Raw genomic sequence first — 16428 nt, 5'->3', positions numbered from 1 at the left:
TACGAAGAGCGCTCACTTTCTACCCATCAAAGAAGCTTACCCTTCCGAGAAGATGGCAGAAATTTATATGAATGAAATCATATCCCGACACGGGGTGCCCGTGTCAATCGTCTCGGACCGAGATACTAGATTCACTTCTCGCTATTGGCAAAAGTTTCATGAGAGTGTGGGTACGAAGTTACACATAAGCACTGCTTACCACCCTCAGACTGACGGCCAGTCAGAAAGAACCATTCAAACGCTTGTCGATATGTTAAGAGCGTGTGCTATAGACTTTGGGGAAGTTGGGGTGACCATTTACCACTAGTGGAATTTTCTTATAATAACAGCTACCATAGTGGTATCCAAATGGCTCCGTATGAATTACTGTACGGGAGGAAATGTAGAACTCCCGTATGCTAGGGAGAAGTAGGGCAAAGAGAGCTTGCGCCAAGTGATTTAATAGCGGTAACGAATGAAAAGGTTAAATTTATTAGAGCTCGATTGAAAGCAGCCCAGGACCGGCAAAAAGCTTATGCGGACAAGAGAAGGCGTCCTATCGAATTTCAAGTTGGGGATTTTGTTCTATTGAAGGTGTCGCCATGGAAAGGTATAATCCGCTTTCGCAAGCGGGGCAAGCTAGGTCCTCGTTATATTGGACCATTTAAAATCTTGGCTCGAGTTGGAAGGGTTGCATATCGATTAGAATTATCGCCTACTTTAGACGGAATTCACAATACTTTCCACGTGTCGCAGTTGAGAAAGTGTCTTGCTGATGAAACAACTTTAGTACCTCTCGATGACATCGAGTTGGACGAGGGGTCGAACTATGTTGAAAGACCATTAGCCATTAAAGACGTCAAGGTGAAGAATCTCCGCAACAAAGCTGTTAGACAAGTGTTGGTACAATGGAAGCACCGAAAGGGATCAGAACTCACATGGGAAGCGGGAGATGAAATGAGGAAGCACTATCCATTTCTTTTTGGTATGTACACGTTTAAATTGTTACATGTCCAGGTTTCGGGGATGAAACCTCTTTTAAGGGGGGGTAGACTTGTAACGCCCCAAAAATGAAAAACACGATAAAATAAACGAGGATAAATAATAAACCTTATATAATTAAGGATTTATGGTAATATGGTAGTTAAATGTGGGTTTTAAGATTAGAGTTACAATTAACAAACTTCAAGGGGGTAATATGAAAAATATCAAATTAGTAAGGTTTAGTTATAACTAAACCACAAACACACACACTGTACGTGTGTGGATCGATCAGGAGCAAACGAAAAACAAGGGTTTACCCTTGTTCTTACAAAACTCACCAATTGATAAGGAAAAATCGATGTGAATCAGTATGTTGTAAAATTTCGATCATCTAAGCATACCCAGTGAAGTGGTAAGTCGAATTTCTGGATTTGGTGAATTGTAGAAAAAGGGTTTCGACCCAATCTTGAATTCGTGATATGATTTGTGTTATTTAGATGTTAAGGATACTCCCTAGAGTAGAAATCATGCTTGATTTTGGTTAATTGAAAGAAAGCTCTATAAACCCACCTTGTGAAATTGTGTTATGAATAGGAAGATTATAGGGATTATGATTATATGTAATTTTGATATGTAATTCAGCTTGTATTACCTGAATGCTAGATAAATTGATGTAGACTAAACGAATTGTAAGAACGAGATTGATTAGTGATGACATATAGGATGAAATAGCAATTCATGCTTTAAATGCTTGTACATTATGCTTTATTAATGTAACGCACACTAGGTGTTCGATGAAATGCTTGAAAGAATAATTATGTGTAAATTGGAACGTGATGGAATGAAAATTGGGGTACTAAATGAATGAATGAATGTGTGATATAGGTGTGAAGGAAGAAGGTTCAAATTCTAAGAAATCGGAAGGATCACAAGACCGAGGTATGTCGTTACATACAAAAACCTTATTTAAACCTTGTTAATATTATGAAAACAACTCCTGTCATAGTGATTTTGGTGATTAGTAAATAGAAAGTAAGTCCCTTGCGGATTTGGTTATGCTAATGAAAGTTACATTAAGCTATGCAAATCGACCGGTTCAAGATGAACAAGTCGAGTAAGAATAAGGAACTATCCATTTAAATGGGTGGCCGTGAATGCGATTTATGAATAAATGAAATTCAATCCGTTGTACGGGTAGAACGAAAGGTTTATGTGAAAGCAATCAACCCGATGTTATCGGGTCGAAAGTAGTATGCTTTACTCTCATCATGAGAGTGTATGCCGTACCCACTTAAATGGGTGAATGAATGCGTATGGAAATGTGTAATGAATGGAATTAGAATGTTTGATATTATGCGTAATAAGTATCCCGACTAACCTTTAAAGTTTTGTTGTTAAATGTAGGTAAATCCTCAACTTAGGCGACTCGGCGAATTGGAGCGAGCACGTGTCCGAAATATGTCTTACCATGCGCTTCCGCTAGTTTGTGTTAGTGTTTTGGGTCAAAATACCTTTTGTACCATTTGTTGGTAGAAACACTTTTAAGTTTGGATGTTTTGGTTTTTAGTAGAATCTTGTAGAATATGCTGTCTTGTTTATGGTTAAAACAGGGGTATATACTCATTTTACAGACAGGTCATGCCCAGTTTTTGTAAAATTATGCTTTAATGTTAATGGTTTTCTTTTATCTATTATCTAAAAAGGGAATGGATGTTTAAAAGTTGTGTCTAAAGCATTTATGGTCGTTTTCTTTATTGTATCGAAAAAGCGGACCTTACAATACTATCATCCAAATCACAACCCTTGATCCTAACCCTAATCCATCATCATCATCATCATCATCATCATCATCATCATCAAATCCATCAATCATCTACCACTACAATCCACCACAAACCCTAACCATCATCATCATCACCATCAAAGCTTCAAGATGTCCATGCTCAAGTTCTCACCAATTGTTGATCGTGTTCCGTCCGTCATGAGCGGCTAATTCTATCGGGTTCACCCCGGTGTAGACTTTTGTAAGAATTTTTAGGGTTTGTTACATGTTTAGTATTTGGTTTTGTGACAATTTGAATTGCATTTGAATTGATAGATAATTGTCTAGCATTTGTATTGAATCCATAAATTGTCGAGTGAGTTATGAAATTTGACTTTGTGGAATGAATATGTGCAATCATGCCTTATCTTTCGATAAGATTTACTTGTCCGAGGTAACAAAGTGCATTGCGGTCTGTCGTGAACGTTAATAGCTATTGGCACCTAAGCCGCATGATTCTAAAACCGTTAATGAACTAATTCCATTAAATCAAGTTAAAAACATGTAGCAACCCTAGGTCTTGCAATTGTCGAACTGAGTGTTAACCTTGTTCTCCAATTCTAGTTTTAATCAAACAATCAACTTTTCGTGCAATCGAAAATGCTTAAGTTTTCATAGTTAAGTAATTTAGTAACAAGCTTATCGGTTCAACCTGACACCCCTTTTCAAACAAACAAACAATTTAACCAAATTGCAAGCTTCATAATTGTGACAACATTGACAATCAATCTCATACATGCACAAATCACAAACTCTTCGTGGTTCGACCCCTTACTACCACTAACACATCGTTAAGGGTAATCTGGCCTATAAATTATTATCTTTGACCGAGGCGCGACACTCCGATCACATCACTACCCTAGAACGTTTTTTATGTATAGTTTTTAAGTATAAATAAAATTAAGCATTTTAACTTAAAATAAATAAAACATTCGACTAAATAAAATAGAAGTTACATTAATTAAAACTAAAAAAATAAAAAATGCAAAAAAACATAAAATTAAAAATAAACTACCAAAAAACATAATAAAACTATTCGGAGTCTGACTTCTCGAGGTGGAGTAGATTTAGAGTTGTAAGATGTTCCACATGATCATATTAAAGTCAGAAATGCGTATCTTCATTTTGCAACTTCGCAAGGGTATTATCGTCAAACCTCAAAAACTGACTCGACGTGGGGATCCCTTAAGTGGACCGATGATATCGCATTTCCGTCATTCTTCAAGATCATGTTGTGCAATATCATGCACATATAGACAACTTTCCTAATCCTTTCTATGGTCATAGCCCACAATTGTCGCTTAAGTATATCCCATTACCCCTTTAGTACACCGAAAGACCGCTCCACATCCTTTCTTGCCGACTCTTGCACCTTCTTGAATTTCTTTTCTTTCAGATCGGCTGGATGTTGAAACGATTTCACAAACGTTAACATAGTAGATCCCATTAGTAAGATATTATTCACGTTTGTATAAGCACCCGTTTAAATGAAATGGACAATTAGGTGTGGTTCCATTCCGTTAGGTACGAAAAAATTGAGATTGTTGGAGATCATTGATGTCGTTGAGTGATCCGAGCGGTACAAAAAACCCACGCCAAGACCGCAAGTCTTGTGACTTAACCACTCCTAGCACTCGTAGGGTATTGAAGATTACCTCTCATATATTGCCCTTGCAACTCCTTAGGACACATTCTCCAAACTATGTCGTGGCATGTCGGTCTTCGTAAAAACTTTTCGCCGTATAAGTTAATTACGGCATAACAAAATTATTGTAGACATGGACGCAAAGTCCTCTCGACCATACATAAATACTCATCGTATTCATCAGGAGGATTACCACTTGCAAGTTTTTTGTTTTTTATTGGAAGTTGTGTATTTTTGTAATGCCGTAAAACTCCTTTTCATCCTACCCTCTATGCCCTCTTGAAACCATATGTTATTTGCTTGTAAATCACCTATAATTTTTAAAAATAAGAATTTCAACATACGAAATCTTTGTCTAAACACACTTTTGTTGTATTTGAGGTTGTTGGAGAAACAATCTTCCATGAGAACGTTGTGACATTTTCCCGATTACGTGGAACACATGCGCGCATACACACACACACACACATATATATATATATATACATATATATGGTTTTTCTGTGTCTTCATGTTCTGCTTGCTCGACGATATCTGTGAGAAATTGTAGGTTACTATCGTTTGATAATAATATATTGTTGATATTGAGCAGTAGAATGAACACCTTATCTTGTTGAAATACAGGCATTTATTAAAAATTGTGTTCGGATAAAAGTGTAGAACCTTTTTAGAGAAGATTGATGGTAGATTTTTTGGAAAACAATTTTTTTTTTAAATTTTAGTTTATACATCGACATTATAGTCGCTACTATCATTGGAATACACTCAACAACTTTGAACTTAGGGGCTGTTTGGTAGCATCTGAATGGATATTAAGGGGCTACCTCTTAATAGAACCATTAACAATTTTACCAATGAGAATGTAGAAGAATGTGACATGTGATGATTTACCATTCAGAGGTTACCTCTTAACCATTCAGACTTGAGGTTACCTCTTATTCATTCAGAGGTTTTAAACCATTAAGAGGTAGCATTTGAATGGTCATTAAGAGGCTACCAAATAGCCCCTTATACTTAGTTTAAACATCACGTGAAAACCATACCCGAACCACCCTACCCGATCTGTCAGCGGCGGTGTTCCTGATCGGGTAGGGCTACTTGAATCCACCACCCGAGAACGCCTCGTGTGGCCTAACTCCTCATCTATTAGGTTTGTGTCTATACCCGCGGTACCCAAGTATAACCGTGTATGCTTTTATGCGATTAAAGTTTAATCTCTGAGATGATACTTGTTTGAAACACAATCATAAACTCACCTTAAAAACCGACCGAAATACCAAATACCAAAAGGGATATTAGAATTAAATAACCTCAACTTTCACCAATTGGCCGATAACACACCCAACTTTCGATTTGTACCACAGAACTCCAAAATTTCAACTTATTGTCCGATAGCACTCCTAAACTAACGGAACCCTAACCCAGTTAGTTTTCTTGCTGATGTGGCACTTGTGTGTTGATGTGGAAATTTTGATGACGTGGCATCTGACATGTCTTTTTTGATGACGTGGCAGCTGATGTGGCATTGGTTTGGTGACGTGACAACTGATGCTAGCAAACTGGGTTAATATTGAGAATGCTATTGACAATAAGTTGAAAGTGGTGTAGTACAAATGAAAAGTTAGAAGTGTTATCGGTAGGCCTGTAAACGAACCGAACGAACACGAACACATGCATGTTCGTGTTCGTTCATTTAACTTTAACCGAACATGAACACGAACACGAACATATAATCGAACAAATTTTTTTGTTCGTGTTCGTTCATTAAGAAATCGAGCATGTTCGTGTTCGTTTATATTCGTTCGTTTAAAGCCTAAACGAACAGTTCACGAACATTAACGAACATAAACAAAAAAAAAATAAGTGAACGTATTTGAATAGACGGAAAACAAACATAAATTAGCAAGATTGAACAACAAGTCTAACATATTACAGTTCATCCAAAAACACATCTAAATTAGGGTTCATAGATATACTAATGAGCTATATTTATATAAGTAGTTAGAAAACCTAATATTTATATAAATATAACTATTTATGTATTTAATACAAATTAAACGAACATAAACAAACGTAATAAGCGAACGTTCACGAACATAAATGAACGAATGTTCATGAACACAAATGAACGAACACAAGGTGTGTTCATGTTCGTTCATTTGATTAAACGAACATAAACAAACCTCCACCAAACAAGTTCATGAACGTTCGGTTCGTTTATAGTTATCGGCCAATTAATAAAAGTTAGGATTATTTAAATTCGAGGAAAAAATACTACAAATTTAGGTAAGGGGGTTTAATTGATTTTTTTTTCCATCTTCATCCGGACGGACCTAATCCACCGCTCAAATTTCGTGTACTAGTCATCCTACCGATAAACTGTAAATTAGGGTTTCAATATTTCACTGGCGATCGAAGGGTAATTTCTCGTTTTCTCTCTCTAATTTCAGTAGCTTACTGGTTGTTTGTTTGAATCCTTTAATTTCTGAACAAACACGAAACTAAGCCATGATCAATTTTGTTATAATTCTCAGTAGTTTATTCATTATTGACTGTTTGATACGATCACTTGTAGGTTATTAAAATGGGTTTTGAAAGAGGGGATATAGTGGAAATTTTGAATAAGGAAGAGGGTTTAAAGGGTTCATACTACCCTGCAAACATAATCTCTAGGGTCTCCAACAAAGATTACATTGTCCAGTACAGAACCCTTTTAGAAGAGGATGGTTCAGGGCCCTTGCGAGAGTTTATGTCCACTGATAGAATCCGCCCAACGCCTCGTGAGATTGTGGCCGATGCCTTTCGTTTGTCGGAGGTCGTTGACGCCTATGATCGCGATGGCTGGTGGGTCGGGAAGGTTATTGGGAAAACCGGGTCGAAATACGTGGTGCATTTTAAGGGTACTGGTGAAAAGATTGCTTACCCTTTGGACCGGTTGAGAGTTCATCAGGAATGGGACTGGAAGAATGGTGTTTGGTACTTTGGTTAATTTCCGAAAAATAAGGTATTTGATCTGCAGGGTGTTTGTATGCTGCTAATTCGATTTTCGTTAAGACCAGCTTAAGTTGAGTACAAGGGTGTAAACGTTCCGAGCTCGAGCTTGGTTCGTTAAACTTAAAAGCAGTGGCGGACCCAAGATTTATTTTCTGTGGGGCGATGGGGGGTGGTTAACCGAACTTTTAAGGGGTGCGGGCATGGTTTTTACCTACAAAATACACTAAAATCTTTACTTTTAAGGGGGGGGGGGTGCCTGCCACTGCTTAAAAGCGCGAGCTCGGATCGTCAATAGTTTTTCAAGTTCGAACTTGGCTTGTATGTTATTTATTATATAACATAAGATATATTATTTAGTTATATATAATTAATATGTTAATTAAAAGTTCTAATCAAAATTATATACTTTTAGGCTCGCTAGACAGCTAGAGCTTGACAACTAAAGCTTGGGCTCAAGCATGTTTAAGCTTGGCTTGATTCGAGCTTTTGGCGAGCTGATCTCAAGTAGCTCACGATAGGCTTGGCTTGTTTACACCCCTAGTTGAATATTGTGATTTTGTTAATCATATGAGGGAATGCTATAAGATGATTAAATATCAAGATTAATGTGAAAAATATGAAAGTTAGCTAGTTAAAGTTTTTTAAAACAGTTTCTTGAGAGCTTGGATGAACATTATCACATAAGGGGATGCTATTATAGTTTAATGATGATCACGCATACGGTTTTCACTTTCTGAGTCAAACTGTTCGCAGTTGCATGGTAAAATTACCCAACTATTCTTAGTTCTTAAGCAAGTGATTATGTGATTTTTTTAATCACTAATCACTATGAAAGGTTTGTTGACTTTGAGCCGGGTCAAACGATCGCTTTGCAAAGGAATAATACGAATAATTGGTACCCTGTTGTGTTCCTTGCATTGCTAGGATTATGAAAGGTTTGTTGACTTTGTGCAGGGTCAAGGATTCTAATGGAGGGAACATCTGTTGACCAAGAGTAGGTAAGATAAGTCGCTCTAATATTTTTGATGACCTTAGTCATTTTAGTCAATGAATTGCTATTGTAATGCTTTGGAAAAATGATCACTATTTTCCTAAAAGAAGTGGCCAATTTTAAATCGTGTTCACGAGGGCCTGTCTTATGAACTTTTATATGTAATACGTTTGTGAGCTGAGACGCTCGTGAGATTAAGTGGACCGGCCTGTGGAGGGGTAGCGTTGGAGAGAGGCGCTCGTTAATCCTGTGTGCAAGGGCATGCAACTGGGTGGTGTGGGGCCGCAAGTGGTTTATTTTATTATTATTTTTTTAAATCCAAACCTAATGGACAGCGGCGAAGCTTGAAATTTTTTTTTTTTGGGGGGGGGGGTCGAAAACGTATATACCAAAAAATTTCTATAGAACCGGGCGGTCGAAAACATATATACCCAAAAATTTCTATACGAAAACTACATATATAACACTACTGGCCGAAAGTTCGGGGGGTCGGGCGCCCCTCCCGGCCCCTTCAAAGCATCGCCCCTGCTAATGGATATATTATATATTTTTTTTCAAACCATACTAAATACAAGTTTTCTCATTCATTTTTTTTAACATTTAACACTTGTTTTTTTAAACTTTATTTTCTTCATCATATACATTCTTAACCATGAATCCAAACCAAACCTAGTTTAAGCAATTGCTAAATGATGTCACCCTTTAAGAAACCGAAACTAAATCCTGTTTTTACACTTCGGGTATTCACCATTCCAAGGATACTCAAACCCACAATTCGTAAAATGAAGGGTCCTTGCAAATCCAAATTCTGGGTCCTTTTGGTTTCAAAATTCGGGGTTTCTTTATTTTAAAAGGCCGGGTTCCCATAGCTTCAAATTCTTAGCTTTCCACATTTTAAAGTCCCATGTTTCGGCAATTTCATTGTCTTGGGTGTTGACAATTTCCACGGTGGATGTTACGGTTGATACATCAATGGGTGAAGCGTCCAATAGTGTAAGACTATAAGATACTAAACCCAAGAGTAATGTGGTTGTATTTTACACTCGCCGCGAAGCGCGGGCTTCCGCTTGAGTACAAATAGAATGCTCATCATGATCTTTAACTTGGTTGAAGTTTAAAAAGCACTGAAGTGGTGAAATAGAGAAAAGCTCAAACACCCTTAAATTCAAAATAAAATCATTTACACATGGTTTACCTCGAATCTAACTATAAATACGAAAAGGAAATATCATCAATCATGTTACAAATCTAAGTGAAAACAATGAAATTCATCATTGTTTGTTGCAAGTTATTTTATAGAACCCTAAGTGAATACAATGAAATTCATCATTGTTTGTTGCAAGTTATTTTATAGAACCCAAATAGAAGATTTTAGTGATCACAATGCGTGGCTATAATTTATTAGGGGGGTCGGGGCACTCCACTTTTCATCACTCACTATACCCAATCATGTTCCGTCACGTCATCGAACTTGGTTCCATCACTAGTAATGGATTTTAGTGGGGGTGCCCATCACTCACCACACCTATGATATCATGTGAAGGAGAAGGAACCAGGAGTGTTTGGGAAGAAATCTTCACGTGTGGTGGCTATAACGAGTTATCAAGTTCACTGGTGATGGTCTTTGGCGGCGACGGTGTATCACGCTAATCCACGCGTGGTGGAAGACCCACAACGCGGCGCCCCGACCCTCTTAGAGTTCAGAAACTCGTTAGATACGTGCAAGTTTTTACAGGACAAATGACGTGTTACCTTATAACCAAACAAAATTTGATGAAGTGATTTGATGTATTAAGTGTGTAAAAAATACTGAAGCAAATGATTTTTTTTTAATCATATACGTAATCTATCGAAAACTAGACCGGACTCTTAACAACTAAACAAAGGGAACCGGTGAGGTCGTAAGTTCGTGAACTACAACAAAACCGACCGTGTTTGAAGTGGATAGGTCGGTGAAAACAAGACAAAACTATTTTCTCCATTTCACCATCACCTACGTCAACACTTCTGGTGCTACGGCATGTCGCGTGACTCATTGGCGAGCTTCTCATGGGCCAGGGATCCCCGGTCCCTCTGTTCTTTTCGTTTCGTAGTGTTAATTTTATTGAAAATTTTTGAATTTTTTTCAGTGTAAATATTGAATTTTGAGATCCCATCTGATTTTTCGTTCAAAATCTACTAGTGACGTGACCAAGCTAAAAACCCATGAAAAGGGTGAAATGAAATGATAATTTAAAGTGTTAGATATTACGGAGAAGAAGAAGCGTGAAACATAAGTAGTAATTTTGAGAAGTGTCATATTAGAGTGACTTGTACTTGATGCAATATACGCGCTATCTCTATTACGAATGAGATTTAGCCTCTACCCATTTGATGGTATGGGTGATATATGTAGAAGATTTAGTTAGGTTTCTTTGAATGAGAAAACGAAACAAGTTTGATGAGGTAATGATAGCCATTGAGCCTGGTCTAAAAAACTTTATTATTGTTGTTGCTGTTGCTGCTGCGCGGCGGGAATTCGGTCATTATCTGTTTGGTTCGTTACGGTAACGACACTCGCTAATCAAAAGAGAAAACCTTACATTGATCGAAAACAATAAAAACAAACATCGATACCATTATCGATGTTGTTAAGTTAATATTGATTTGGTTGGTTTGCGCTCTATGTTTATTTTATTCAACATTGCCACACTGTGATATAACTTTTATTGATAACAGATATTGTGTCGCTACCGCAATAAACCAAAACCGAACGAACAACATCGGTTCGGTACTGTATATTTTGTTATTGTTTTATTTTCTTTTGATAAACTGACAACGTTACGTTGTCGTACCGTACGGCATCAGCACTGATACTTGTATTTATTTTTATGGTTGCCGGTTTTGAAAATTATTTATATATACAACTCCATTTTGTGACGGTAAATGATTATCGGTACCTGTACCATGACAATCTGAAACGTTCGAACATCGGTGCCACTGCCGGTGTTCGTTTTTATCTTTTCGGCTGATGTAAAACACGTGTTGTTTTCTATACCTAGTGCATGTTTTGTTCCGGTATTATAACAAACCGTATCGATACAGATCCAATGCCCTCAGATTACTAAAATATAAATAAATATAGATGCGGATTTAGACTTTTTTTTTAAAACATAGAACACAAGCAATTACTAACAAAATCAAATTGAATAATAAATAAAATACAACTAATAAAAAAATACTTAAAATTATGAAATATAATTATTAGTAAAAAATCAAATTAAATATTAAATAAAGTACTACTAAAAAACAAACACTTAAAAAATATAAATCACTAATTACTAAAAAAATCAAATTAAATATTAAATATACTACTACTAAAAAAATAAACACTTAAAAAATATAAATTACTATTCATTGCTACTTTGAATTTGAATTCATATGTATAACTAGTGTATTTGACCGTGCCTTGCGGCGGTATGAAACCGAGAGTGCTGGATCGGTATCGCTTTATTCGCTAAAGTACCAGTAATACATTCACTAAATATAGAAATCAACACATGTTTTACATCGATCGAAAACGATAGAAGCGAACACCGGTTTAGATCGTCACAGTATCGATATTTATATACCATAACGAACAGCGTTGTATAAATGAAAAATTATCCAAACCAAAAACAATAAAAGTGATAGTGGTCCTGGTGCCAATGTTGTTCGGTACGATACGGTGTAAGTTTATTGAAAACAAAAATAAAAAATATATATCGAAACTGATATTGTTCCTTCGGTTTGGCACGGTTCACTACGGTAGCGGCACATTATCCATAGTTAAACATGAATCCATAAAAATGGATACAAGTACCGTTACTGATCTTGTTCGGTACCGTATGATAGCGATATGGTGCCAGTTTATGGAAATCATAAAACAATAAAACTAAATACTTGCATCGATAAAGATGTTTTTTGATCATTTCAGCTCAGTCTGGTACGATCGCGGCATAATATCCATTTTCAATAAAATTTATATCACAATGTTGAAAAAAATTAAACACAGAACAGATAATAAATTATCATTCATCGTCCATTTTGATTCGGTTTGGCACGACAACAAAATGGTATCCATTTTCAATAAAAGTTATATAGCAATGTTGAAAAATAAACATAGTTACACAATATGATTTAAAAAAAAAAAAAAAAACTTAACCAACACAACTTATTAGAAAAAAAAATCAAACTAAATAATAAATAGAAAATAAACAAACACTTCAAAAAGTATATCACTGTTCATGGAGAGTTTATATTCATATATATAAATGTATAATAGTTATTTTCATCTTTTTATAAGATAGGGGGAAGGATCCACTAAAAAGTGGATTTTGCCTAACTAGCTTAAGAAGGATTGTGATGATGATATGTGACACTCCTAACAAATAGGAATGAAAAGCATTTTGGTCCTTATAAATAGAAGTGAAAATGACATGTGTCACCCCTTTTGTGTTTTTTTTTAAATACAACAAAAAAATCTACTACAAAAAAATCTAGCACAAAAAATATAGTACAAAAAAATCTAGCACAAAAAATCTAGTACAAAAAATATAGTACAAAAAATGTAGCACAAAAAAAGATAGCACAAAAAAATCTAGTATAAAAAATATAACACAAAAAAATCTAGTACAAAAAAATATAGCACGAAAAAAATTAGTAAAAAAATGTAGTACAAAAAAAAATTCAGCACAAAAAAATTTGAAAAAAAATTCAGCAAAAAATATATGGTACAAAAATCCAGCAAAAAAATGTTATACAACATAGAAATACAACACATTTTAGTGGGTTTTTTTAGTGTTCATATTTTATATAGCAATATGGTACTCAAATTAAAGATAAAAAGACGCTCGATTTTACGGTGAAAATTTTATGAAAAAATAATGTCGTATAAAAAAGTTATGAACATTTAAAAAATGGGGGTGAAATATGCATGTGCATAGCATGTGGAGAGAGAAAGTCCATAAATAGGATTTTCCCAAGATACCCTTCCATTCCTCCTTTCTCCTACATTTGCATCTTAACCATTAACTTGAAAAATGGATGGTTAAGATTCTTTTTCATCTCACTTAGGCAAAATAAACTTTTTATTTGATATTACCCTATAAGATAGTGTTTCACACCACGAAAATAATCTACATAGCATATACATAAAAATACCATATATATAACCTCCACATATGTAATGATTATGCAGTTATGCTGCTAACCGATAACTATCACCGACCTCACATGTGTATAAAACTTAAAGTAATTCAAGAGATTGAGTTATTTTCCTATTAAAACAAAATTTTAGCCGTGTACTTCTACGCTAAAGTCGATAATAATAGAAAAAAGATAAAAGATAAAGATAATTAATTTTCTAAAAACTTAAATTGAGTTTGATTAACTTTTATTAATCTATTAAATAAAATATAAATAAAAAATGAGAATTTGTAGGAGAGAATGTCATGTGCCATTAAATGGAGTCTTTTATTATATTTTGATTTTGATTAGATTGGTAAATTTAAATTCGTTATCTTTACTTTAAATTTTCAAAGATATATATAAATAATCTATTAACTTCACATATAGTTATCTTCAAGTTATATAAATAAAATATTAATACATTTCCTTATTCTCTACCGAACTTTTTTCTTAATTCCTCTCATTCTCACTTATTTACATGACATATATTATTCCTGTATATTTTTGTGTGTTCTTTTAGCCAAGTAACATTTAAATGATTTATGATTATGTATCTCTTTATTTTTACACATTAAATTAAATTAGATATTAGTTGGTATATAATATATATCCATATAATAAATACAAATGGATCATTTTGTGATATGGTAGAATCAATATATATTGTATAATACACGGGGTTCTAACATAGTTTAACGTATCTATTATATATAATAAATGAAAGTGATTTGGGTCACGTGTCAGTAGATGAGGGCATCGTTTTCCCTTTTTCTCGCCCAACAATACCACTGCCCTCTTTTATTTATATCCTCCCTCATTTACTCATTTAGGGCTTCCCACTTTCTCTCTCCCTTTGCTCTGCTCTATTCCGATCGATGTTCAGATCCCCTTTCTCTCTGATGTTCATCCTTCTCCTTCTTCACATTTTCATCTCCTCAACAACGTCCGGCAGAGGTTACTTCTATTGGATACATCTGCGTTTAAAACCCTAAATCATGTACCGTCGAGTGGCTGAAGAAGAGAATAATCATGTAAGATCTATTTTTTCATTCAAAAATTTTATTTCGTTTTATCTATTTTCTCATACTGAACCCGATGAACCCTTTTGTACCCTCAGAAGAAGAAGCAGATCTCCTAAGGTTTCTTATCGTACTCGATGAACCCTTTTGTACAAGCTCCTGTTAATCGGTGACACTGGTATGTTCTAATAATGTTTTTATTATTGTATATATCTGAAATTTATGAATAACTCTGTTTGTAGCTTTTGATTTTGTCTTTCCTTTGTTATTGTTTATTCAAATGCTTGTTTTGTTGTATCATGTGATTACGAGTAGACTGATTTTGATATGTTTGTCGTTCATGTCTTTCACAAGCTTTTTTTGTTGATTTATTCACCCATGTTAGTAATTTTTGATGCTCCTATGTTTCTTGATCCTCTGTTTTTATTTCAACTTTCATACTATTATTCTAGCAATCCAAGCAGAATATATAGATTTTATGCTTATTTTATTATTATTATTATTATTATTTTATACAGTTTGCTGATTAGAAGCAACCTCTGCCGGACGAGGAGATGGAAATGTGAAGGAGAAGGACGGTAAATTCATTGTTGCATTGTTTATGTAGTTAACTAAATTGAGTAGCTTAACTACTTAATTACAGAGAAGTTTTTAGATTGTTTTTACACTTTATTATTTTTGCAGCAAGTTGTACTTCATTTGTTCATGTTGCAATTTTATATTTGCAGGCTTTTGAATTAAGGTTGGTTGTTACTTAATTTGTGTTTGCTTTAATGATTTTCAGTTTCATGAAGTCATTGTTTAGAAACTGATTTTGTTTTCAGGTCTGTTGATAGGTGATACCAGCCCAAAAGTTTAGGCTTCATCCCTTTTTGTTATTCGGTATGGTACTCATTTACAGTCCCACTTTCATGAGGTTGTCTTAGTCATGTATTTGATTTTTTTCCCTTTTCTTTACAATTGAAGTTGTGGAGAGACGAATTAAGATGGGGAGCGGAAGACAATCTCAGATGAGTATAGGAATTTTAGTGCATGATTGAGATCATTTGGACCCGTGTACTGTATGTCATTGAATGTTTTAATCTTACAATCAGTTTTACTTTGTTTTTTATGAAGGTGCTGTTGTCATGGACATCAAAGTGATTGCACAACACCAAGGTAACCTCAATTGGTGTGATTTATTTTTTGGTATTTGTAATCTTTTGATTTACCGTTTATTGATGCATTGATTCATTTGTAATCGCTTGCAGATCACCCGTCATCTCAATTTGAGCAATTAAACGGAGTTTTCTTAATCAGCACCGTAAGTTTCTTTCACTAATCTATGCATTGTTAATTCCACATGTTTTTTTGATTCTTAATCGACGATTCTGTTTCAGGTGTACGTTTTGCTGTTAGTTCCACGTGCTTTTTTCATATTAATTGTTTTGATGAAAAGGGAAATCGTTCGAGATGTTTGATCCAAGAACCGAGTAAAACATAGTGGATATTGCTGAAGGAGATAAAGATGATGTTGATTTGGCTGTTGAAGCTGCACGTTGATCCACAATAAGCACTGCCCAGCTAGGTTTCCTACAATGACAGTGGTTATAACAAGTTAATAAGGCAAAACACTGATCTGCCTAACAATTGTTTCATATAACGACGGTTGTACACAAAGTCTGATGAACATCATCCACTGTTCAATGACCAAACCACTGATGAAGACCAAAGTCCTGTTGAACACAAGCACTGATGAACCAAAGGCCTGATCAACCAAAGGTGAAACACTGTCCAACAACAACAG

At 35.0% G+C, this 16428-nt stretch overlaps 2 long non-coding RNA genes across 2 annotated transcripts; both read left to right on the top strand.

Annotated features, from left to right (window-relative positions):
• The first annotated feature begins 6706 nt into the window (after window positions 1-6706).
• On the top strand, window positions 6707-8575 carry LOC110922695. The gene is made up of 3 exons (XR_002583380.2): window positions 6707-6849; window positions 7006-7434; window positions 8379-8575. It is a non-coding gene; the product is annotated as an uncharacterized LOC110922695 (long non-coding RNA).
• Window positions 8576-15461: 6886 nt separating this feature from the next.
• Window positions 15462-15934, top strand: LOC118489351. Its single transcript, XR_004887368.1, has 3 exons — window positions 15462-15524; window positions 15609-15800; window positions 15893-15934. It is a non-coding gene; the product is annotated as an uncharacterized LOC118489351 (long non-coding RNA).
• Window positions 15935-16428: the final 494 nt, after the last annotated feature.

This window comes from Helianthus annuus, chromosome 17 (genome assembly GCF_002127325.2).
Source record: "Helianthus annuus cultivar XRQ/B chromosome 17, HanXRQr2.0-SUNRISE, whole genome shotgun sequence".
NCBI classification, from domain to species: Eukaryota; Viridiplantae; Streptophyta; class Magnoliopsida; order Asterales; family Asteraceae; genus Helianthus; species Helianthus annuus.
The sequence above is the reverse complement of the archived record's forward strand: the minus strand, read 5'-3'. Positions and strand labels throughout refer to the sequence as shown.